General features: G+C 44.1%; 1 long non-coding RNA gene across 1 annotated transcript in view; it reads left to right on the forward strand.

Moving 5' to 3' along the window:
• The window catches only part of LOC122228503, a 109247-nt gene that overhangs the window by 13798 nt on the left and 70687 nt on the right, over positions 1–24762 (forward strand). The window contains exon 2 of the long non-coding RNA XR_006206621.1: positions 8474–8555. This is a non-coding gene — a long non-coding RNA (uncharacterized LOC122228503). The remainder of the gene's footprint in view (positions 1–8473; positions 8556–24762) is intronic.

A 24762-nucleotide genomic window follows, 5' to 3' on the forward strand; every position in this document is an offset into this window, starting at 1 on the left:
TTATCAGTTTCCAGAGTTTTACTTTCTAAAATAAAAATGTTGGTTAACTTCACTTGCCCTAGCTGGACATGAAGACATGCCTGAAACCTGGTATGTAGGGCCCTGCCTTGATGGTTGGAACAACTGGCAGTACTTATGGAGGCCTGTCTTGCTAATGGCAAGTCAGCTGGAAGTATCTTGGTTTAGGATGGATAGCACATTGTTTCTGCCATGCTGTAGTCTGACATGTCATGTACACTGAAACTGTTTTCTTACGAACTCGAACCCCAGAATCCTCCAAGGAGTGAGCAGAGAAGAATGCTGGAAGGAGAATCACATGCAAAGTGTGTGTGGGGGGTGGGGGGGGGGAGGGGGTGACTACTGAACAAGAATTCTTAGAAACTGTTCCCCCGTGTTTCACCTCACTTGGGATTCTCACCCTGGGGTCCATCAGTTCCATTTAAAATTCAGGCTCAAGGGTAGACAAAAGTGTTTCTCCTTGTTCTTCATAACAGCTGAGACAATCTGACATTTTCAAAAAGAATTTAACTAAACACTAAGGGAGAACAAAAAGGAAATAATAGCAGACAATACAAATAGTGAGTTTCCAGAGCACTAGTTTCTGATCCTAAAATAACCACATGCCGGTCTTAAGGATGGTGTAATAATTTGCATTATTGTTAAGCAAATATTCATTTCTTACCCTTCCCACTGTGTGTGCAATATACATCCTTGTCACATTGGTGTTGACTTTCACCATGTGACTTTCTTTGACCACTGGAATGTTAATAGACACAACATGAACAGAGGCCTTAAATGTGCTTGCATGGCTTGCTTTTGCATCCAGTGATCTGCCGTGACAAGGACATGCCTTGGGTAGCACTGAGTCTTCAGCCTGGATCTGAGCATGACACATGGAATGGGCCTGAACCCAACCTGAAGCCAGGAGCCCTGCTTGACCCACAGCCTGAAGCAAAGCCTCCCATGTAGCCCATTCTAGATCAGCTGAATAGCAGAAAAACTGTAGACCATGAACATAAATGCTGGTGTGGTGATGTACTGAGTGCCGAGCTGACTTGTTTTTCAGCATCATTGTGACAATAGCTGACTGATACGGATGATGCAGTGTCACGGGCCCTGTCCGGAATCCCTTCCGTGGAGCAAGTCCTGCCCATCTCACTGGCTGCTACCCACAAGCTATAGCAGAACCTCTTGACCTTGTTCCTGTTACCCAGACAGCAGGGTGAAACACAGGACCTGCCTCCAGCCCCCTTTGGAGGGTGACATTTACCATCCTACTCAGGCAGAACCTCTCCCTCATCACCCACCTCCATAGTAGAAAGCAGCCTTGCCTTGCAGCTAGCCTGGCCCTCTTCTGTTGACCTAGGGTATAAAATGTCTGAGCCACACAATAATTGATGCAGTGAATAGTAAGACCTACTTGCAATTGCAGAAGCCTTTTTTTGCCCACCTGTCCCAGCAGCTTGGAACGCTCCTCTTTCCCTTCCACATGGAGTGAACCCTACTTGTCCCCTCAACTCTCGGCTCCAGTGCCACTCTCTCAGGGGCCTTTCCCAACTGGATCAAGTCCCCCACGGCCAATCCCATAGCTCTTTGCTTCTTCATGGCACTCAGAGATGCCGTTTTACATTTACTCGTGGGAAGATTTGTTTAATGGCTGTTTGCCCCCCAGACTGTAAGCTTCAGGAAAGCAAGGGTAAACTTCTGGTTGTTTTTGCTCACTGCAAACTCCGTGCACAGCATGTACCTGGTATTCTGAGTCCTTAGTAACTACAAATCAAGTATAGCAGCCTCATTCTCCCTCTAAGCCTCCGAAATGCCCCTTTCCTAGGCAGTTATTTGATTTCTGGGCTTTCCTTCCTTCCTCTAGCACTTTTTATCCCACAGCTCATGAACGTACATGGTTCTCTCCTAATTTCAAGGTCCCTTCCAGCCCCCTAAGGACACACACATGCAGGAACAGAAATGGGATCTTCAATCCCAAAAAGATCTTAACATCTGAATCTTGGATGTGAGGGCACATTCCTCTGAATTACAAAAGAGGGAAACTGAGGCACATTGTTTCTTCCAAGTTTACTCGGTCGGCCATTGGCAGGCTGTTGACAGGAAATTGGTTCTGCCCCTTTTGTTGTCACTGTGGGCATAAATTGTTTTCCTCCTCTAACGATGACTTTGGCACCAAATACCTTTGGTCTGAAACGCTCGCTCCTCATTAAGCAACCCTGGCTTTAGAGGGTCTGCGGGTTGAATAAGGACGGATTGGGAGCCGTCCACTGGCCAGGTGTTTGGTAGCAGCTGCCACTTGCCTTCCTTTGTTTTTTTCCACCATCACTGGTTTGAACCCTCATCGAGAAGGCCACTTTGTCCGGGACGGGAAGGTAATTTAGTCTCGCGTCTGTTTGGCAGCTCCCTGATTACCAGCTGAGCCTGATTACACAGTCTGTGTGCCTGTCCCCAGGACAGACGTGCTGCTGCCATGCTGGAGGAGGAAGGTGGCTCCAACTGTGAAATTGCATTTTGGAATCTCACTTCCAGTGCTTCTCTGTGGCTAACCCAGACCCAGTTCCCATGGGGAAAGGGCTCCCAGTCCCAAAGTTAATTTCAAAGCTGCTTACTTGCACCCACTTTCTCTGTCCAGCAGGGGGTCCTAGTGGATAGACCAGGCTCTCCTGTCTCTAGACCTGTCTGCCCCTTTCCTTGGATTCCCTGGAGCTTCTTCCCTTCCTCCAGCAAGAACAGCTTCCATTCATGAGTTAACAAGTTTAACTAAAACACTCAGCAAATATTTATTAAGGACTTCTGTGCCAGGAACCTGAGGTGTAGGTTGAGTAAGACACACTTCTGACCGCAGGAGCCCTCACCATAGAGATGGAGACAGCCACGCGGCCTGTTGGGAGTTACAGTAGTGGGAACCCAGAGGAAGAGATTGGTTTCCTCAGAGAAGGGATAGAGCAGAGTAGTTCCTGGGAAGGCTTCACAGAAGTGGCACCATCTTGATGGGGCCTTAAAGGGAATGAGATTTTGTTTCTAAGTGAGGAAGTAATGGCAGGACGGAAGGAGCGTTGTGAGTGACACACAGAGGCATGAAAACCCCAGGTGTGTGAGCAAACAGTGTGGGTAACCAGTCTGGTGGCGGCGGGGTGGGGGGGTGTTGGACGAAGGTGGGGGTGTGCCTGTAGGAGACACTGTGAGGAGCCTGGGCAAGAAGAGTGTGAAAGATGAGAGGCTGGAAGGTTGGGCTGAGATCAGAGAGTGAAGGGTGCTGTATGACAAGCTGGTCCACCGTGAGGCAGGCAGAGCCACAAACGTGGGTTCCTGTTCAACATGGAGCAGGTAGGTCATCAAGCTTCTGCAGGAAAAGATCACTGGTATATGGTAGATTAAAGATTTTTCCTAGAAATGCCAGTTTCTGGAAGATAAAACACGTGCCATAAATAAACCCAGGAAGATTGTTTTTGAAAGGTCATTTGATAAAGTGGCATTAGGGGCGCATTGTGAATAATTGTCAAACAAAAAGCTGTGGCTGGCATCCTTTGAGCACTTACGGTGTACCAGACACGATATAAGCACTTTATGTATATTTCTTTCATTTGACCCTTAGAACAACATGATGAGGCAGATACTGGTTTCCCTGTTTGGTAGTTGAAAGTGGCTGGTAGTTGGTACTTGAAACAATGGGCATTCGGTGAGTCAGGCAGTTTGAAGCCAGTCAGTCTTGACTCCAGGGATGGTGCGGTAACTTACATGCTCTTTAGGAGACAGCCAGAATCCTAGGTTAAGGAATGCCAATTTTCTACAGGCATTTGGGACCCACGGAGGGTTCCGAGCAAAAAGGAGATCTCCTCAGTTGACGATGACTTCTCTGCTGAGCACATAGGGACAGCCTGCAGAACTTGCAGGGGCAGCACTTCAATGAATGGGGCACTAGCAAAGGGAGGCCAGGCCTGTGGGTAGCTCTTCCTGAAGAAAGGCTTTGTGTACATCTCAGGAGCCAAGCTGCACAGAGTGACAGGCTCTGAGGACAGAGGGCTGCCTGTGCACATCGAAGAATGGCACGGACCTGGTTGCCTACTGGTCTTTTTAATCATCCATATGCCTTAAATCACCCCTCAGCAGGAGCACATGCAATTATGAAGGCAGAGAAGAGATCCTAACTTAAATTCCCTATGTCTTCTTGAAACTGAATTCAGCAATCTAAAGACCATCTCGCAGACCTTTACCTTGCCAGTCCGAACACCTAAAATGTGTGGCGTTCCTTAATAAGCAGGGGTAAAACTTGACCACTGCCAGGAAGCTCTCAGAATTCCTGCAGCCTGAGATGCCTTTCACCTGCTGCAATGGAGTTGTTGCCCTGGGATTCCCCATTTCACTGCTTTCCAGCCGCCTTTGTTTTTTTTTCTGACCACCTTTCCAAATGAACCTCTGAATTTCATTCCTGCTCTTCCTGGGGTCTGCAAATCCTCCGTAATGAGTAGCCATCTGCAGATTTCATTTTTATTCAGCCTCCCCTCCCCCTTCAGATTGGTAATAAAAATATTAAATAGGACTAAAGCCGGTGCTGACCCCCACAGCGCCCTGCAAGACAGCCCCCCTTGGGACTGGCTGCCTTTTATCACTGGCCTTTTTTCCCTGTGGTTGTTTGGCCAATTTAGAGCCATCTTCTCTGCCCTCAGCCTGGTCCATCTGAACCGATTTTGAAAATAAAAATATTGAAAGATATTCCAAGATTTTCTAGTTGAAGTCCAGATCTGCATTTTTTTTTTCTATACAGCAGGAAACAATTATGGTATACAACAGAGTTCTTTTTTTCTTTTTCCCTAACAGGATATTAAATATCAGCATGTTTTGATGTGATCTGGATAGTTGACAAAATGTTTTATTTTCAATAGGTTCTTTTGAATCCTGTGTTCCTAACAATTGCTAATAAGGAATAGAAATTCTACTCAATTTCTCTTTTTGATCACAAACTCAGGCCTGGAGCATTTTGTGCTTTGGTTTCTTTGGGCATAAAAAAAAAGTAAACTGGCGAATTTGTGTTCATAACAAACTCCAAGGAAATATTTGATAGCACTACAAAGGATTGTTTATCGCCTAGAGATGCTTGTCTTCTGATACAAATATTCCCCTGTGTTTGGGGGATCCCAAGAGACATGCCACAAAATCCATTTAATTGAAAAAAAAAAAGACTGTTTTTCTTTTTTAGAAAATAGACTTTATTTTTTAGGGGAAGTTTTAGGCTCACAGGAAAATTGAGAGGAAAGTGAAAATTTGCCCCGTACCTTCTGCCTGCACACACGCGTCGCCTCCCCCACCAGAGCAGTACATTTGTTACAGTCGTTGAATCTACATTGACACATCATTATCACCCAAAGCCTATAGTTTACATTAGGGTTCACTCTTGGTGGTGTACATTCTGTGGGTTTTGACAAATGTATTTTGACAGATGTTTTGACACGTATCCATCATTATGGTATCTCACAGGATATTTTCACGGCCCTAAAAATCCTCTGTGCTCCACCTACTCAGCTCTCCTTCTCCCCAACCCCTAGCAACCCACTGATCTTTTTACCATCTCCACAGTTTTACCCATTTCGTGTTTATTCTACACATTCCACACCTTTAGAAGTCCTAGAAGAGTAAAAGTAGCGTCCTTCTCCTTGGGGACTGCACTCTGCATGTATGAATGTGCTATGAAATATAAATGCATCTGTTCCTGGGCATTTTCTTTTTTCGCTCACCCTCCTGAGACCTAGGGCTCATGGAGTCAAAAGCCCATGTGGTAGCATCTGGCCATGAGAAGACATCTTTTCAGGCTCTGTTTATCTTTGCCTCAGTACCCTCATCATAGTAATGAGGATGGACGGAGATTTAAAAGCAAATATGATCTAACAAATAGGCCAGACCACTTTCTAATCCAGCATCCAGAACAAAAGATAGCACTTCCCGGCATTAGCTCACCAGGGGGGAAACACCCTCAGCTCTTTCTGGAAAGCCTTTTACTTTCTCTCAATATATGTATGTATCTATTTCTTAAAGTCTTTTATTTGTATAAGGACCCCAGAAGAGAGACCTTGAATACTTGGACCCAAATTTTTAAATTTTTTTGTGACATTTTTCTTGGTCAAGAGCTTTAACAAACAAGACCATCCAAACTAGAAACCTTAATAAAAATTTTTACGCTACAGCTGAACAAGAGAGCATGAGATAATAGGAACCCCACCATTCTCAATATATTTAAGCTCTATTCTATAGAGAGAAGACGTGATAAAGGGGGAAAGGATTTTATAGTTCACAGAACACCATTATATTTCATCACAAATATATTTGTACTCAAGATATCACCATAGCTGATAAAGAAATTTCTGAAAATACTATATTATATATACTACATGTAATAGATGGATTTTTCTATACACGTGATATTTGCTTGTGTTATATGGACACATCTTTTTGTGAATGTGTTTATAAAAACGTATATAAACATAATTTTACTGGTTAGCAACCTCATTGAAATGGTGATGTGGGCTCTGGGCCTGGCTTTCTTTGTATCTCAGTACATCAGGTCTCAATGGCAATAGAGTGGGAGCTGTCCCGTTTCAGAGTCCCTGAAGCCCAGGTTTGTGTTTGTGTATGGGGAGAGTTAATGAGAACAGAATGGCTTTCTTTCCCTGCTTCCCCAATCCCATCTGTTCAAACAAAAGGCTGAAAGGGAAAGAGAACGGAGACCCTGCTGGTCAAGGGGGGAGGAATAATAACACATATCCTTGGGCAACATTTCAGCACATGCAACCCTTTTATACTGTGCTAAAGCTTTTATTCAGACAAAAGGAAGTCAGGCCAATGTAGGTTCCCTTTTAAAAAAATCATTATTAAAAAAAGTACATTAGGCCCAAAGGCTAGTTGTTTTTTTTTTTTTTTTCAGTGACTGCATTTGTAAGTGTAGATTAAAAAATGGAAAATATGTAACGAAGGAGAAAGCAATTTGGTTGTAGTGAAATCTGCTGAGTAACCCACGTGTGTAGGGAGCTGTAGAAGACCAATTTTATTTTGCATGAAGTTCAATTAACAGTATCACAAAAGGAGTAAAAGAAGGCACTTTCTGGTCTTCCTAAGGAGAGTCTATGAAAATATTATAATTTCCAGTGGTGAACAAGAAAACACAATGCCCTCTGCCCCTCAGGTCAATGGCTTGTCAGCAGAAGCCCAGCAAGGAACTCACTGGAAGGTCAGAGCTTTCCCTGGAGCAGTTCATTGAGCTTGACTGGCTCCTAAAGATGGCTTCTAGAATACCAGTGGGACACCTCGAGGTATTATTTTATAAGGTTTGTTGATACACAGTGCTACTTAGCAAGGCAGAAGAAAAGGCTTTCTGGGGATTACTCCACTACATATAGGTCTAAGCTACTGGGCGCTCCTACCACAGAGGGGAAAGCGAATTTGCCATCAAACGATTAATTTTCTTGTATCTGTTCTATAAACCTTATGTTTCAATAAATCAGTCCTCACAGTAGCTGTGTTGCCATCATGTACAGACAGCCTTATCATTCTTTTGGAGGTGTGCAAAATTAATGCTATCTTCTCCTCTCGAGTTAACTCAGATGCTATCACGCCAGTGACAAGGAAGATAAGAGGTGAAGAGATTCACAGAGATTGCCAAGGAGTGAAGAGGTCTAGGTCACTATATATTTGGGAAAAGAAGGAGACCACATCCTCAAAATACTCACCAGGGGTGCCTGGGTGGCTCAGTCAGTTAAGCGTCCGACTTTGGCTCAGGTCATGATCTCATGGTTCGTGGGTTTGAGCCCCGCGTTGGGCTCTGTGCTGACAGCTCAGAGCCTGGAGCCTGCTTCAGATTCTGTGTCTCCCTCTCTCTCTGCCCCTCCCCCCATTCACACTCTGTCTCTGTCTCTCAAAAATAAATAAATGTTTAAAAAAAAATACTTTTCCAAAGGATAAATAAGAGAAAGGAAGAGAAAAGTCAAATATGAGTGTTAAGACATGTCATGTTCAGATCTCCTGGGAATTGTGGATGTCTGAGGAAATTTCATAAGGAAATGCCGTTAAGAATCCCTAATAGGGACACACCAAGGTATAGAGAGCTAATTCCCTAGAAGGTCTACCGCCTATCCATGAAAGGCAAACTAGACCTAAATTCTAAGGGGGCACAGACTCTGAAAACGAGACATTTCCTACAAGGGAGCCTTGAAGGTTAGTAAAGCACAAATTTAGCCACTCTTGGTCATCGTGATGGCAATATTTTCTCCTAAGCGTTCCTTTTCATCAAGTAGGCAACATTCAATTATGCATGCAAATGGCAGAGAAAGCAGGGAAAAGGCAGTCCAAAGCAGTGATTGATCAAAACCGTATTATCTGGCTTTCACCTGCTTCATATTATTCTTTTTTACAATGCATTTTCTTCCCTCATTATTTATTTTTGCTTGGGCTAATTTTAAAATGAGTTTTTATTCCCCAGGTACTTCGGTCAGTGTTGGCCCAGAATGAAAAACACACCCCTTATAATCCGCGGAGGATGTAATCCACGGCATTAATAACTGGTGAGCTGAATGCATTTGCCTACTCCATTTCCCTCCTCTATCCCTAAAGGAAACGAGGAATATAAATATACCTACTTTACAGAATAGATGAGTTTTTAAAGGCTTGGCTACAAAAGGAAATTTTTGGGTAACAGAATTAGATTTTGCCATGGACATTCATCAGAAAAGTAAAGCTGTTTACCGGATAAACAGTCTTGTTCGAGGGGATAATGGGAACCATACTTAAAAGATAATAAGGCTTTAAAGATCACACATTTGAAGGAAAGGTGGTCAAGGCTACCCGTTGGGGTGTGGCTACCATTATACCATCCACGCTAAGTCAGAAGAGAAATACAGTGTGGTTGGTACAGACTCCTTAGTTAGCACAAGGACTCCTCTGCCCCCACCCCCAACCCTACAGTTTCAGGCACCTTTAAGGAATGTTTGGCTCATTTTTGCCATCGTTTTGGGTAAGGTTGTCACACAAGTATGTGGGACCCCTTCTCTCTACCATCCTTGACAAAGTGTGCATACATTTAGAATGAGCGGCTGTCTTCTGTGCATTTGACTTCAACTCAGATACATGGATGTATTCCATAATCATTCACTGTGAGGAACTGAACAGAGGCTGCAAGTGATTTGGAAAGGCTGGCGCCCAGGTGCATATAAGGGAGCAGATGACACGGTCTGCCAGGATTGAGGCTTGGATATTTATTTATCCTGAGGGCGGTGAGGGGCTTCTGGAGGTAGTAAACAGGTGACTACAGCAGTAGTGCCTCTCTTCTTTATCTGGTGTAACTGAACTTTTCCTCATTAAATGAATGCGTGGCATTAAGAGATTCCTGTAAAGAAGCAGCAGACAAGCAATCGAGAGAATGGTGGGGCCAGATCGTCTACTCTTGGCCTGAGCTCTCAGCCACATTTTGGGGTAAAAACAAAATGGATATACTTAGCTCTGACAAGAAGACAAAATAATTAAGATTTATCAAGACACTTTGAAATACGGGTTAGTAACATTAACTACAGGGTACGATCCATAGGCTTATATTGTGTTTTCATGAAATGAGGTATCTTTTTGGCCAAGTCTGCCATGAAAATCTAATGGGGAGAGGGGTCAAAAGGTACACACTTCAGTTATGAAATAAGTAAGTCCTGGGGATAGAATGTATAGCAGTATGGTGACTATAGTTAATAATAATGTATATTTGAAAGTTACTAGGATCTTAGAAATTCAATTGCAAGAAAAAAATGTGTAACTGGTGTGTGATGATGGATGTTAACCAGACTTACTGTGTTGGTCGCTTCAAAATATGTATGAATATCGAATCATTATGTTGTACACCTGAAACTAATACAATGTTATATGTCAATTATACCTCAATTTAAAAAAAAAATCTAGTGGGGAAATAAACCAGGCATAGAACTCCAACTCTGAATTATTGCACCGTGAGTTGTTTGTTTGCTTTTTAATGAAGTATATCCAACTACGTTGCTCTCACTAAATGTATCGTTATGAATGATAATATTAACAGTATAAAGACTTTTTATGCCATTGATAAATAAGATAATTTTAGAAGTATTTTACCTCATCTTTGTTTTTTTTCCAGTTACTGTGGCTATAGAACACATTGCTCCCAAACTTAGCAGTTTAGAGCACTGACAGTATTGATCCCACTTACCATTTTACAATGTGGGCAGAGCTCAGCAGGCATAGCTGGTCTCTGTTCCACATGGTGTCACCTGGGTCGGTTCAAAGGCTGGGACCTGCATCATCCCCTCAGGGAGTTGATGGGGCCTGTCAGCTCCTGTCTGCCTGGGCCATCTACTCTTCTGTATCAGCTCAGGGCCCCCAAGGCACACATCCCAAGAGAGAAAGAGCCAAGCAGAGTGGTATCTCCTTTTATGACCCTGTCTAGCTGGGGTAGCCACAGACTTGCACCCAGGTTCAAAGGGAGGGAACACAGACATCACCCCTCAACGAAGGAGTGTCAGAAAGAATAGGTGGGAACAGAGGATGTTGATAATAGCCATCTATGGGAAATCCGGTTTTCCAATTGGTCATTTTTATTATCTTGCTGTGTTTTATGTGCTTTACACAACACGTCAGTATATGTTCACATTTCACCCGTAACCATGTATATATTTATGAAATTGTCCACATGTTTTATAAATTAGGGCACATGATAAAAATCATTTGAAAACCCTTAATTAGAGGATTGAAGGCAAATAAAACATTGTGTATTTGCATAGCATGGCAGGCACTCAGCATATTTTAGCTTTTGGGTTCTTCCTCATTGGCCTTCAGATTAGCAGAAAGTTTAGTACCCTGTAAAAGCAGTGTTACTAGGATTCCTCACTTTAATTAATCTCTCTTTCCCCTATATTCTGATGGTATACTACGCCTTTGGTGCCACATTTCTCACATTTTTTTTTCTCATTCAAGTTATGTATGTAGATATATAAGACCAAGTCTTACTCAGCTCTGTGTACCCAGCAGCTACTAGGATGCTCTGTACATGGTGGGTGTCCCCTTCTCAAATACCGAGTAGGATGGAGTTGTCAGAGATTTAGGACCTTTCCTCCAGGGAGGAAGGTGGTGGTAGGAGGGCTGATTAGCTTAGGAGAGAAGGGAGAAGGGATGTCTGATGTCTGTTCCTCTGACCAACAGCTCTCGCTATCATGTCCTATATGTCTTCCAAGCCAACTCTGAGGGCCATAATAGTGGGGCAGAGGAGAATGACTAGGCCCTTAATCCAAAGAACAGTAAATATCTACTTTTCACCTTTGGCACAGTTGCTGAGGTCTCTGATCCCGTAGCTCATGGCGAATGGAAATAGGTACAGATTATCAGTCATGACATGTGTCACTGACTGAATAAAACTTTGAGCCAATTGATTCTTGGTTTCCTCATCTGTAAAGGGGTGGAGTCGTTTTCATAAGTTCTCAGGTGCCCCGCAGCCCAAAAAAGTTGTGGTTCTTCAAACCCTTGAGGTATGGTTCTGTGTGGGTGGTCATGATGGGGAAGTAAAGGTGCTGATCCTGAATCCTGGTCAAGGCATGGTGCTGTTCTGCAGGCTTGTGGCTTAATGAAAACCATTGAAAATACAGATTATTCCCCAGTGCCTAGCATAGTATGTGGCCCAACGTAAGTGCTGGAATATTTATTGAGTATGATATAATAAAGAACGCAGCTGGTCTTTGTCCCTGGTTCCTGGCACAGAGTTTCAAAAATCCTTGGAATTTCCCATGTGATAGTAGAGTCTTTTATTATCCTAAGAGCCCCTTTGACCATACCTGAGTTTATGCTAATGAGGTGACTCTTGACGGGCCTTAAATAATTTCAAGGGAGGGACTGGTTATGTCAGAAAAACCAAGACATGGTTATGATTAGAGTATGGAACTTTCTTTCAACCCCACCCCCTGACCTCTGGGGCGAGGAGCAGGGCTGGAGATCAAGTTCACTCAAGCGGCCTGAGATTTAATCAGTGGTGATAGTACAGTGAAACCCCAGACAAAAACTGAAAACCGGCGCTGAGGAGAGCTTCCTGGTTGGTGAAGAAGTGGATGTGCTGAGAGGGTCACATGCCCAGAGAGAGCAAAGAAGTTCTGTGCCTTTCCCGCAAGAACTTACCTATGTACCTTCAGTGTTTGGCGGTTTCAGAACTGTAGCCTTCAGTCATTCTAGTGAATTGTCAAACCTGAAGAGGGGCTGGGACATTGGAACCCCTGAATTTGTAGCCAAGTCACACAAGTGCAGGTATCTGGGGATCCCCCTTGCAACTGGCATCTGAAATAAGGGCTATCTTGGGGACCTTGCTCTTTATCTCGTGGGATCTGGTACTACGAGTAGTTAGAATAAAAGGACTTTACCCTTAACTTCTTGGGTCTGTGCTAACTCTGAGTAGTTAGTGTCAGAATTGAATGGAATCATAGGACACCCAGTTAGTGTCAGAGAATTGGTGTTGGAACGTAGTAGGTATTTGTATCAGTGATAATAATGACGTTAGTGAGCACTTACTCTGTTCCAGGCGCTCTTCCGAGTGCTTTACATATGTTACCTCATATGACCCTCATGACAAAATGGTGAGACAGAAGACATTATTATCCCCATTTACATGTAGGAAACTGAGGCACAGAGGTGGTAAGTAATTTCAGTGTCACACAGATGGTAAATAGCAAAATTGGGACTTAAGCCCAAGCAATTTGGATTCAGAGCCCACGTCCTAAACCCCCTCCCCCCCCACAGTCTCACTGTTCAGCTCTCTTTTCTACACCCTCAGGCAGCTAGCTGATGCAAAACTAAAAGACTTGAAGATGTCGGGCATGTCTGATGGCCAATATTCAGAAACATGGAAAGGATTTCTTTTAAGACACTTTATAAAAGAGGCTGTGATGTAGTTGCCGGTTCCCTGAGAATTGAAATGATGCCACATGCCTCATCTCAACTCAGATATTAAGTGTGAAATTCCTCAGACCCTATTAATCAAAGCAGTCACCAGAATCAATATTCATTAAACAGCCATGTGCATGAACAAAAGTTAATCACAAAGAAGGCATAGACACTGCTCCCAAGTTGGCTCTACCCAAAAGGGAAGATATCACTAATGGAGACAAACCTTCCTTCCTGTCTTGGGTAAATAGAGGGTAGAAGGGACTCCCACTTATCCGGATGGATTTGAAGCACTCCACATCTGCCCCTGTGCCCTCCTCATATCTCTTCATATGTAAAGTATTTTCTATTCGGAGGACAGAGCAAGACTAGATTAATAGCAGGGCTGGTGACCCCTATCTGTAAAGGGCCTTGGCCTCTCATAAAAATACTTAATAGAGTTCTTTCCCTTTAATTGCATGCCACAATCTTTGGGGGCCCATCCATCTCTACGGCTGCTCCAGGCACTGGCCTCCCTTTGTATGGTGGTTCTGCCTAAGTGTGGAATCAGCTGATGAGGCCAGGGGTCCCAAGGCAGTACACCATCTGGTCAAGGTCATGGGTGGCAGATTACCAATTAGGAAGCATGGCAGGGAGGATGTTGTGTGGCTTGGGGCCAGGAATAGATGGTGGATCAGCCATTAGTAAGGGAACCGGTGTAGGTGTTGCAACAGATTAATACACAAATCTTTGCTCCCAGGGGATCCTGCATGAAATCTTAGATTTGGTCACTAGGAGCTTTCAGAGGTGGATAATGAAGCAACTTTATTAAAAGATGAGCACACGCTTAGAGCAGTGAGTCTCAAATTTTAATGTGCAAATGAATCACCTGGGTGTTTTGTTAAAATATATTTTCTGATTCAATGGGTCTGAGATGGGCCTGAGATTTTGCATTTATAAAACACAAGAGATGTTGGTACTCTGGGCCAGGGACCACTCTTTGAGTAGCAAGGTCTTAGAATACATCTTACCTGCTTCTCTCTTCTCTTCAGAATACCTCTTCTGCAGTAATCAACATCATTGGAACCTGGTTTCCATAGATGTGCCTTCTACCCAACTCCTTAGATTAAATGAGGTCCCTCTCATATGTTATGTTGAATAAGAAAGACCTGGTTTCTACACTTTATTTTTTCTTTTACTTCTCATTTTCATTTTAATTATACAAATAATGTGTGAATATATCTGGAATATTTTAGCCAGCTCAAATGTCATTTAATCTGAGAACCCTTTTAAGACTAAGAACCATGATACCATTATTATTCTCAATAAAGGTAATAATAATTCTTTAATATCATCTCATCTCTAATTCATGTTTAATTTCAGGTAATTTTCCCCCAAATGTCCTTTTATGGTTTGAATAAAGATCTAAATGATCTCTACAAAATTACATTTGGTTGGTTTGTATCTTAAATTTCAATTTATCTTCATCTCTAACAGCTCTTATTATTAACCAATTATTAGTATTAATAATAACAATTATTATTATTATTTTGGAATTCATCCCATTTATTTGTTGAAGAGACTAGATTATTTGCACTGTACAACTTCCTTCGTTCTGAATTTGTCTGATTGCATCCTCTTGGTGTCATTTAACCTGTTCCTTTAACCCCTGTATTTCCTGTTATTGGGTAAAGCTGACTTAATTAGATTCAGTACTTTTTTTTTTTTTGCCAGTAATACTCCATAAGTGGTGCTATGTGCTTTCTACTCTGTCACGTTGGGAGGAACGTATGACGGATTGTTTCACTTTTTGAGATGTTAGGATTGATTGGCCACTGGGTTCAGGTGATGTTAACTTGACTGCTGTGAAGTCCACCATCAACCTTTTGTGCCTGGTGTTAGCCTTCATTGATAACACTTGTCTGCACTCTGTGCTTCCCTATCATACCACTTTATTTATCAGTTTTCTCTGCTTTATGGTGGATCCGTTCAAGGCAGAATTATGTCTCTCTCTTTAGCCCCTAACCAAGTACCTGGCATATAGTGGGTACCCAATAAATAATTATTGACTTTGTGAATTCTGCCTCTAACATCTCCCTGAGATCAGTGGATGCCTGCCAGAGATCGGCTCTCAGGTTACATCCTTTCTAGAAGGTATGCAGGACTTTTAAAGGCTTCGTAATATCAAAGGCATTCCTTATAGCAAGGCTGCCACTTTTGAGTTTGATGTCATGTCAGAGAAAAGGTATTTAAGACATCACTGGAGTTCTCAGGCCCCCTGGTGCCACAGAGGACATAAGGAGAGAAAAGGAAGAGTCTTTGTCAATCTTTGAGTCAAGAAATGGGTTTGGGGGTCAGACATATGGTCACAGGCAGAGACTTCCTGAGGGGCACAGAGAAGGGCTTGCTTCGGGAGAGAACCGAGGGATATTCCAGGCAGCAGTTTCTTACGTGACTGTGTGCTCATTTGAAGCATGATAACCTCTTTTCAGAGTGGAGGAATCACTGATGCTCTCATTGAACTTTTTTCTCTTTCTTCCGAATGTCTTTGAATTCAACAGCTTTTGTGTGGAACAGTTCCTCCAAACTGTTCAACTTGTGCAGTGATAGATGACCTTTGAGCTTTTTTAGTACATTTGGTTTTTTCTTTAAACTTTTAATGTTTATTTATCTTTAAGAGACACGGAGAAACAGAGCACAAGTGGGGGAAGGACAGAGAGAGAAGGAGACACAGAATCCTAAGCAGGCTCCAAGCTCTGAGCTGTCAGCACAAAGCCCGACGCAGGGCTTGAACTCACAAAGAGCAAGATCATGACCTGAGCCGAAGTCGGACGCTTAACCGACTGAGCCACCCAGGCGCCCCATTCTTTAGTACATTTGTGACAGGGAATAAGGGGTGGGGGTTTGCTAAAATATCCTAGCTGAGGGGGCAACATCTTAGCTTTTGGAGACTGAAGGGGAAACCACAGCATGTCCAGTAGGAGGAGCCCTTATCAATGAAGATGCCAGGGTATTTTAAGTTGAAGAGGAAATGCCGAAAGAAGGTCGAAGATGGGCAGTGGTTCGATTTAGAACGTTCAACTTTCTGATGGGGCAAAAGCAATATGCATTCAGTAGAAATTATACTTTGGACTTTGAATTTTGATCTTCTCTTGGGTTAGGGATATGCGATAGGATGCTGGAGCTCTCAGTCGGCCACATGATCACGAGGGTGAACACCCATTGCACTGATAGCCATTCTGCATGCAGCCATTCTGTTTTTCACTTTCAGTTCAGTAGTTAGTAAATTACATGAGATATTCAATACTTCATTATAAAATACACTTTATGTTAGGTGATGTTGCCCCACTGTAGGCTAATGTAAATGTTCTGAGCATGTTTCAGGGAGGCTGGGCTAAGCTATGATGTCCAGCAGGTAGGTAGGTTAGGTATATTAAATGCATTTTTTGATTTAATGATATTTTCACTTTATGATGGGGTTTATCTCAATTTAAACCCCCTTGTAAGTCGAGGAAGGTCTGTATCAGCTGAGGTCCTGAAGTCACCACCTAAAAGAAATATGTGAGATTAAAAGAGAAATGCTAACGTCCCAGGTTCCTCCCCTGTTTCTCTCTCTCTCTGATTCACAAGTTTTAAACTTTAAATGAGTGGTTCTCAACTGGGGATAATTTTGTCCCCCCCCCCCCCCCCACCAAGGGTCAGTTATCAATGTTGGTGACATTTTTGGTGATGAGGACTGTGGAGTTGCTACTTGCATCTGAAGCCTACAGGCTGGGGACACCACTAAGCACGCTACCATGCACAGGACAGCCCCACAGCATAGTAGTATCTCGTCCAAAATGTCAGTAATGTTGAGGTTGAGAAACCCCTGCCTTAAAGCAGTCTTTTGTCTGTTCACCAGTTGTCCCTTTCAATGGTACAAACTCTCCGGCTCTTCAGTTTAGTGTCTTCTAACTGAATTCCTAAATTCCCACTCTCAAATTCCTTGGAGTCTTTCTTCAGAGTTATCCAAGGACTAGTTCTGGAATCTTCAAAGTCAGGTGTCCCAAAATGTGTTTCTCTTTTACTAGCCAAATCTCTGCCCCTCATGCCCATCCCAAAGTACTGTGTTCCTCTTTTTGTGTGTTTTTTTAAAACTCTGTTTTTCATACCTCATATTGTTTTAGGAAATAGAGAACAGAAATATAGAGAGCAACTAACGAAACAAATGAAAACATCTCTGGTTTGGGCGCCTGGGTGGTTCAGTTGGTTAAGCGTCCAACTTTGGCTCAGATCGTGATCTTGTGGTCCGTGAGTTTGAGCCCCATGTCGGTCTCTGTGCTGACAGCTCAGAGCCTGTAGCCTGCTTGGGTTCTGTGTCTCTCTCTCTCTCCCCCTTACCTGCTCACCCTCTGTCTCTCTTTCTCTCAAAACGTTAAAGCAAGCAAGCAAGCATCTCTGGTTAAAATATATATTCTTTCTGAATACTCCCTATGTTCTCTATATCAGAGTTCAGGTCCAGTTAATCAGGGCCTTTGGGGGACCACTTGTATTCAAAATTAAGAGATTAATACTTGACAGGAAAGGCTAGGACGTTTTAACCTTTGCTGAATTGAAGAGCAAAAAGCTATGGCATCTCTAGCATCACTGAGTTACCTTAAATATTTTGATGAAGGTAGTTGAAGACCCAAGTGATAAAGTTGGGAGACTTACGGAAACTCTCAAGTTTCTAGCTCTTTTCCTTTAAATAAAGGGTTGTTTCTAGAATCTCTTCCAGCTTCAGACTTGGAGTCATTGTCAACTCTTAGGAACAGGGGGCTAGACTGAAAGTAGTCAGAAGAGACACAAGCTAAGAGGGCAGGACTAGTTGGAAATAACTTCTAAGCAGATTGCAGTGGAAGAGGAGATGGTAACAGAAGGCATACTTTCCTCCTTTATGTCCTTCTCTGGAGATTGTTGTCTTTTCTTATTCAGGATCCTGGTCATACACGGAATGTGAGATCTTGAAAACACCTTAATAGCCTGCAGTGGAGTGCAGTGTATCTCCTGACTCAAGTCCCCACCCTCACCTAGTAATGTTTCCTGTACTGAGAATGCTGGAAAAATTCCTAACCTTCCCTCAACAGCTGGGGTCTGGCATCCACCTTACGTGCACGAGCAGGATTTGGATTGTGGAAGTGAGGGAGGGGCTGTCGTCTTGCTCCAGTGGTTGTTGTTGGTGAGCAAGGTCAAGGACAGAGGGAAGGCCTGCAGCAGTGTCATTCTCTAGCTTCCTGACGTAGAAAGGTGGTTTGGAGGAAGTAGCAGAGGATGTAGACCCTTGGTTAGCAGGCATGGAAGTACGGACTTGAACTCTATAGTTCTAGTGCGGGCTTTCCAGAACCCAGCCTAGAATCCAGTCCTCTAGCCCTTCCAATAACTTGCTACCACTGCGTTTCTTGTATTAAGTTCCTTTCTGCTTACAGTACCCATATTTCTGCTGTCCACATTGAGCCGTGCCTCATACAAGGTCATAAACAGGTGAAGAACCTCCTGTCTTGCTTCCCACTGATCTAGGTGCAGTGCTGAGGGCCCCGGTGTACTGGAGAGAGGGAGACAATGAAGAGGAAGCTAAACCAGGACGTGGCAGGGCCTGGGGAGCTGCAGAGTGGCTTTACAAATGTGTATAGGGATGTATTCTGAAAAGTCATTCATTTAACTGAAATATTGTAAAAAAGTTCCTGATGCCTGGGCTTGGAGTTGAAGCCAAGAATGGGTTTGGACTGCAAGTTGAGCAGAAATACCTATTGGTCCAGATCCTTTTCTGGATAAATGTGAAGAGGAGGTGGGTGCCACTCATTCGCAACATCTCACGTTCTGTCAACAAACTGAGCAAGCGGTAAAGTGAGGAGGAAGGTTGCACACAGAAAGCTTGTATTCACATCAACTCGAACCTCAGATTTCCTGGCTGTAGATCATACACATTGCTGAGAAGCTTAATTTCCCTGTTGTATCACAGCATGTTATCCGAATAACCTATAAATTTACACCATAGTGATGTATTATGTTTCTAGGGCACACTGTAGATTCTCACATCTGTTGTTCAGGGCAAATTCTCTTTTACAGAATCTGGAAATTGCCAGCAGTTTTGACACAACTATCTGGCAAAAGAAACAAACTAGAGGGGCAGAGGGAGGATATTACACTTTTTGCAAAAGCTGAAAACAAAAAGGTAAAATGCTTTGTTGGATAATAGAGGTCAGAACCAAAGCAAGCTCCTAGAGGCCACAGGGAGAACAGCAGAGTGACCCTGGATTCTGGAGAAGCTGGAAAATATTCTCCCAGCGTTCCAGGTGTCCTTGTGCCCTCTGTGTGGTACACAAAGTATTCCACTTAGGTTGTTTTTGCAGGACCTGACTCTAAAGTTGCCTCCTCTGGGGTGAAATACTGGGTTTTGGGCTGTGTGCTTTTCTGCTGTCATCCCTTGGTGGGATGTGTCAGGGGTACCCAAGACCAGCCTCAGGCTCTGTGGTTTGTTAGAGGAACTCCCAGCATTCAGGAAAGCTCTTATACTTGTGGTTAGAGTGTATTACAGTAAAAGGATGCAGATTAAAATCAGCAAAGGAAAAAGGCATATGGGGCAAAGTCCAGGAGAAACCAGGTGCAAGCTTCCAGATGTCCAGTCCCAGTAGAGCTGATGGGATGTGCTTAATTCTTCTGGTAGCAGTGTGTCAGAACATATGCGAAGTGTTGCCAACCAAGGAAGTGCACCCAAGCCTTGGTATCCAGGGTTTTTATTGGGGAGGGGGGTCTGTCATGCAGGCATGCTGTGCTGTGTGGCTGACCTCAGCTACTCAGACTCCATCCCCAGAGCAAAATAGGTGTTCACCACAAATCACATTGTTAGCATAAACTATCTGAACAAACTGCTAACATATGGCCCAAGACTTCGGGCATACAGAAACACTCTTATCAGGCAGAATATTCCAGAGACTCTAGAGCTCATCTCCCAGGAGCTGGCCAGGGGCCATGCCTAAATCAGGTGTTTCTTGGGAATATGCAGAGTTTGAGAGACTCAATCCTCCTGAACTAACCTTTTCCTGCATGTGGAGAGGGTTACACCCTCCCTTGGCTGGTGGCTCCAGGACTGAAGCCTCACTCCATAGATACTTAGCACTCCCCCAAAAGCAGTGGTTTGGGAACCACAGGTATCCACACAGGCTATGTGCATTGAGCATAAGGATTGACTGGTATCCACCTACCTGCAGAGAGCCATTTAGAGTGGAAAGCCTGCTGGTGGAGGAAGCTGAGGACATGAGTCATCCTTGAGGGTGCCCCAGCCCTTTGCTCCCATCTGGAATACTTACTAGGAGTCCCTATGTTACCCGTAAACATTTTTCCAGATCTTTTTCCCACTCCTTGGCCTCTCTGTTGTCCCAAATGTGTACCAGTAGCCTCCTCCCTCACCTTCTGGCCCCCTGTCTCTTCCCCTCTGCAGCCCGAGAGAGCTTTATTAAATATAAGTCTGCCCTTCAGTGACTACCCATGTCTTGACTCTGAGTGGAACGTTCTCTTTCCCCTACTTTCCAGCCTCTGCCTCCTGTGCCTCTCGTCTCTGCCTTTGGCAACCCAAGTTGCTTCTGGTCCTCAGTTCAGAGTTCATCATTTCTCAGGCAGGCCTGTGCATTTGCACCAGCCCTACTGTCTGGAACACTGCTGTCTTCTCACTTCCTCACCTGAGCCCAGCCACCCTTCTACTCCTTCCAGATTGAGCCTACATATCACCTCTGAAAGTCTTCTTCAGTTCCCCCTTCACCCCCACAAGCCAGGTTAGCTGCCCTCCCCTGTTTGCTTGTCTGCCTCCCCTTCTAGACTGTTCTCACTGAGGGCAAAGATGGCGTCTTGTTAATTTTTTTATTCTGACTACCCAGCACCCTCCCTACCACATAGTAGGTGCTCAGTAATGGCATAATATATGAATAAGTGAGCGACTGGACTAATAACTGAGTGAATAGATGTGAGCGCGAACCCAACTTGAGCCAGACACACCTTGCCCACCCTGTGAGAAGTCGATCTACTGTGTAGGCAGTTTCACACACCAGCCAGAAGCATCGACTTTGCGTGCATGCGTGTCTCAGCGCTGCCCCTTAGTAGCTGTGTGAGCTCAGGCCGGTTACCTAATCTCTCTGAATCTGTTTCATTATAGTAAAGCAATATAGTGATACTTTGAACATTAAGTGGCCTGAGGCCTGTGAAGCGCCCAGTACGGGGCCTGCCACATAGTGCTTCATATAGGGAGGGCTTTTATTGCTCCCAGTTCATTTGCTTCCATGTCCCATCTGGTCTCCCACCTGGACCAAGTGGAAGAGCCCTCATTGCTATAACTTTCCTGAATTTCCAAGTCTCATGGTCAGCGGGTGGGAAAGTGTCTTGTTCTCCTGAGACTGGGATGTTAGTGGAGAGGTAGGGGAGCTAAGTCTTGAGACTGCTGGCGTTGTTTACCTGGAGCCTTTCCTTCTAGATCTGGTCACTGGTGCCCTTGACTCCAGGAGCTAATCGACCACCAGGTCCTCTGATTCTACCTGCTCAGAATTCTAATGCCAATTGCTATTGCTGCTGCCAGTAGGCTTGAGCTCAGGCCCTTCTCCCTGAGCCCTAGTCCACTGAAATCATGTCCTCTCCTATTGCCTCTCCCCTAACCATTCTGCCCCTGACCCATCCCCAAACTGCTGTCCCAGTTCACCGTCCTCAGGGGGCCATCATGAAGGCTAAGTAGGTGAATGCCTGTGAAGTGTTTAGTGGGATGCCTGGATCACAGTGAGTACTCCATAAAGGGTCAGTATTATTAGATCTGATACTATCATTCCTCTGCTTAAAAGCCTCCACTGGTTCCCCACTGTTTACAGAATGAGCTCCACGTTCCTGAGCACAACATGCAAGGCCCTCAGTGATCAGAACTCCACCTACCCTAACCCTTTTCAGCTTTGTCCTTGTCTTACACCACTGCTGCCCTACGGAATACCTTTTCCTATTTGGCCTGTCGAAACCTGCCCACTGAGGCCCAGTGCAGATACAATTTCCATGAAGCATTTCCTGATTCACTTGGTTGTAATTAATCATCTTTTCTTTTGGACTCCCATAGGGTATAATTTATATTTCCACTCTACTCCTTTTGGCTCTGTGTTTGCTTTGGTTAATCTGTCACCAGATTTCTTTCTTCCATTCAACTAGAGGATAAACCCACAAACAAATTGTTAGCTGAATTGTTGACTGTAGGAGATGTTGGCACCTGGTGGTAGAAAATACCTGGGTGGGGACAGAGCACGTGTGGGAAACAGCTGCAGGAGAGGCTGTTGGAGTTGAATTGAGAGAAGGTGTGTGGGGGCAATACGCCAGGGCAGCTTGTCAGGGCGACCATGCTGGCTTTCTAGGCGCTGGAGATACACGGCAGCCAATGGTCCTGGGAAGGCATCTGCTCTTTAGAGAAGATGTGGACCTCATCTGAGTGGAGTCAGATTAAAGATTAGCCAGCTCCACCACTCCGTGGTCCGTGCTGCCTCAGAGACACAAGACCGTGGTGGCACTCCCTCCTCTCACTAAGGGGTCACAGAGTTGAACACAGGCTCCAACCCCACAGTTGGCCGGCAGGCAGGCGAAGGACAGAGTGAGAGGGAGGGAAACCCCTCTCTATGCACTCAATGTCTGGGGGTGCACACGGCTTTGAAGGGAGTCCTCTGGGCCTGTGATGGGCAAGAGAGGCTAAGTCTTGGGGCAAAGGAAAAACGTGTCCAACTCATCCTCTGTCACAATTCTGCCTCAGACACAAAGCTGCTCCCTCTTTCTTGCTGGCTTTTCTCTTGTTAATTCCTTCTCTCCTCTTCTTCCTCGCGTGTCTGAGTCACCTTATGCCACCTTGTCTTTGCTAATTGTCCCAGTGCCCAGACAGCAGCTTCCTCGTTCCAGGCTAATGTTCACAAACATAACTTATTTTTCTAGAGTAAGTATGTGGTAATCCCCGATGACAAGTATCAGGAAAGCCACATAAGCGGTGTTTCTATCACACAGGATTTGGGAATGAAGGATCAGAGACGTGACTGTCCTGATACTGACTGTGTCTACACTCTCCCATCACAGTTGGGGTGGTAATGCAAAATGCACCATTTTCTTACTTTGGCTTTGGTCGACCTCCATAGGAAATTATCACTGTTTTACTTGATTAGCTTTTGATGGACCACTTTTCTGGAGAGCTAAGATGTAAGGTGCCCCATGAGGCCCAGGGAGGGGTTCGGATTGCAGAATGTTTCTCTGTTCATGAAAGAGGGCTGTCCTGTGGCACTCTCCAACTTTCTTTGCTTTTATCCCATAACACCAAGCACACCTCATAATTCTTTATCTCGTAGGTTCACTACAGGAGATGTGGTGGCCAGCAGACCTGAGAATCCAGCCTACTCAATAATCATATTTCTCATGGTAAATCTAAAACTTGGAATGTGCCTTGGGAGAGAAAGGAGAGAAATGACAGGAGACTGGAGATAGGACTACATACTCGTCTCCTGTTCCCTGGTCCCACCCTCTACCCGTCAGTTCACATGTATTCTTATCTAAATGAATAAATGGAGAGCCCTAAAGAGTAAAGGTAAAAGCACAAAAGAACAACCATTGGCCAGACAGGAGCAGGTGGAGTGGGGAGAAGCTTTGCTGAGAAACCATGGAAGGATTTGAGGCAGGTTGTTGATGGAGCCTGAGGCTTCTTGAGGCCCTAACTGGGGGAGTCCCATCCCTTACTCCATCGTCTACCACTGCCTGTGATTGGAGATTGAACTCAGACAGCCCACTTCAGTAATTTATAGTCTACTTCCTGTTCCCTAGTATGCATGAGTAATCAAATCAATTAACCCCTGGATTTTAATAAAAAGAAAAGAAGTCCCTCTTGGGGCACAGGGATCAGATGGAAAACACAGAAAGACAGCTATAATCTAGTTATTCTTTCCTCACCCCTGGTGTGGCATGCTGCCGCCATGGTTGGGGGTTGTTGCTCGTGAAGTGGTGAGCAACTTTCCGTCTGCTGTGCAGGGGGAAAACCTCCAAACTAGAGCTGGGTCTGTAGGTGTCTGATGAAAGGAAGGCAGCAACCCGAGTTTGAGAGCTCAGATTGTTTAGGGTGTCTTCCTTTCCATAGCTGTCCATTAAATACTCCTATTCCCATCGTCCTCCAAATCATCAGAGTATCACTGGTAGACCTTCCCTGTTAACTCCTGTTAAGGTGGACAGTGCCTTAGCTCTATACACCTTATTGACCCTTCTTCCCTCCTACAACATAGTAACATTACTATGGTTTAATTTCTCTAACTTCCGGAAAAATATGTACACCCCTTTTTCTTGTTTTGTCATTTCTGATTTCTTCATGAAGGCTAATAAAAGCCCTATAGTTCCTTCTGCTCTTCCTCACCATTCTATCCCTCAACTATAATCAGCCATGCTTTTTCTTTTGCATTTCCAAAATTGGCAACATTCTGTTTCGTAACTGTTATGATGTCTGCCATAATTTGTCTATAGCTTTATTCTGTAAGGTAAAAATCAATAAACCAAATAGACCTGAATCCGTGAAAAAAATATATGTTCTTGAACAGGAGGCCTCAATATCATAACGATCTTTTCTTCCTAAGTTAGTTTATAGATTTAATGCAATAATAAAAATACCATCAGACTTTTTTTTACAGAGCTAGATAAATTGATTATAGAGTCCACTTCGAGGGAAAAAAGCAATAGCAGTTAGAAAAACCAAGAACAGTGGGGCCAGATTGAGGGCCTAAATCTACTAGATATTAAAAGCACATCACAAAGCTTCTCTAAGCCTTAATAAAAACAGGATGGTATTTGCCCATGAATAGACAGAACGAA

The sequence above is a fragment of the Panthera leo genome, chromosome C1 (assembly GCF_018350215.1).
Source record: "Panthera leo isolate Ple1 chromosome C1, P.leo_Ple1_pat1.1, whole genome shotgun sequence".
Classification (NCBI taxonomy): Eukaryota; Metazoa; Chordata; class Mammalia; order Carnivora; family Felidae; genus Panthera; species Panthera leo.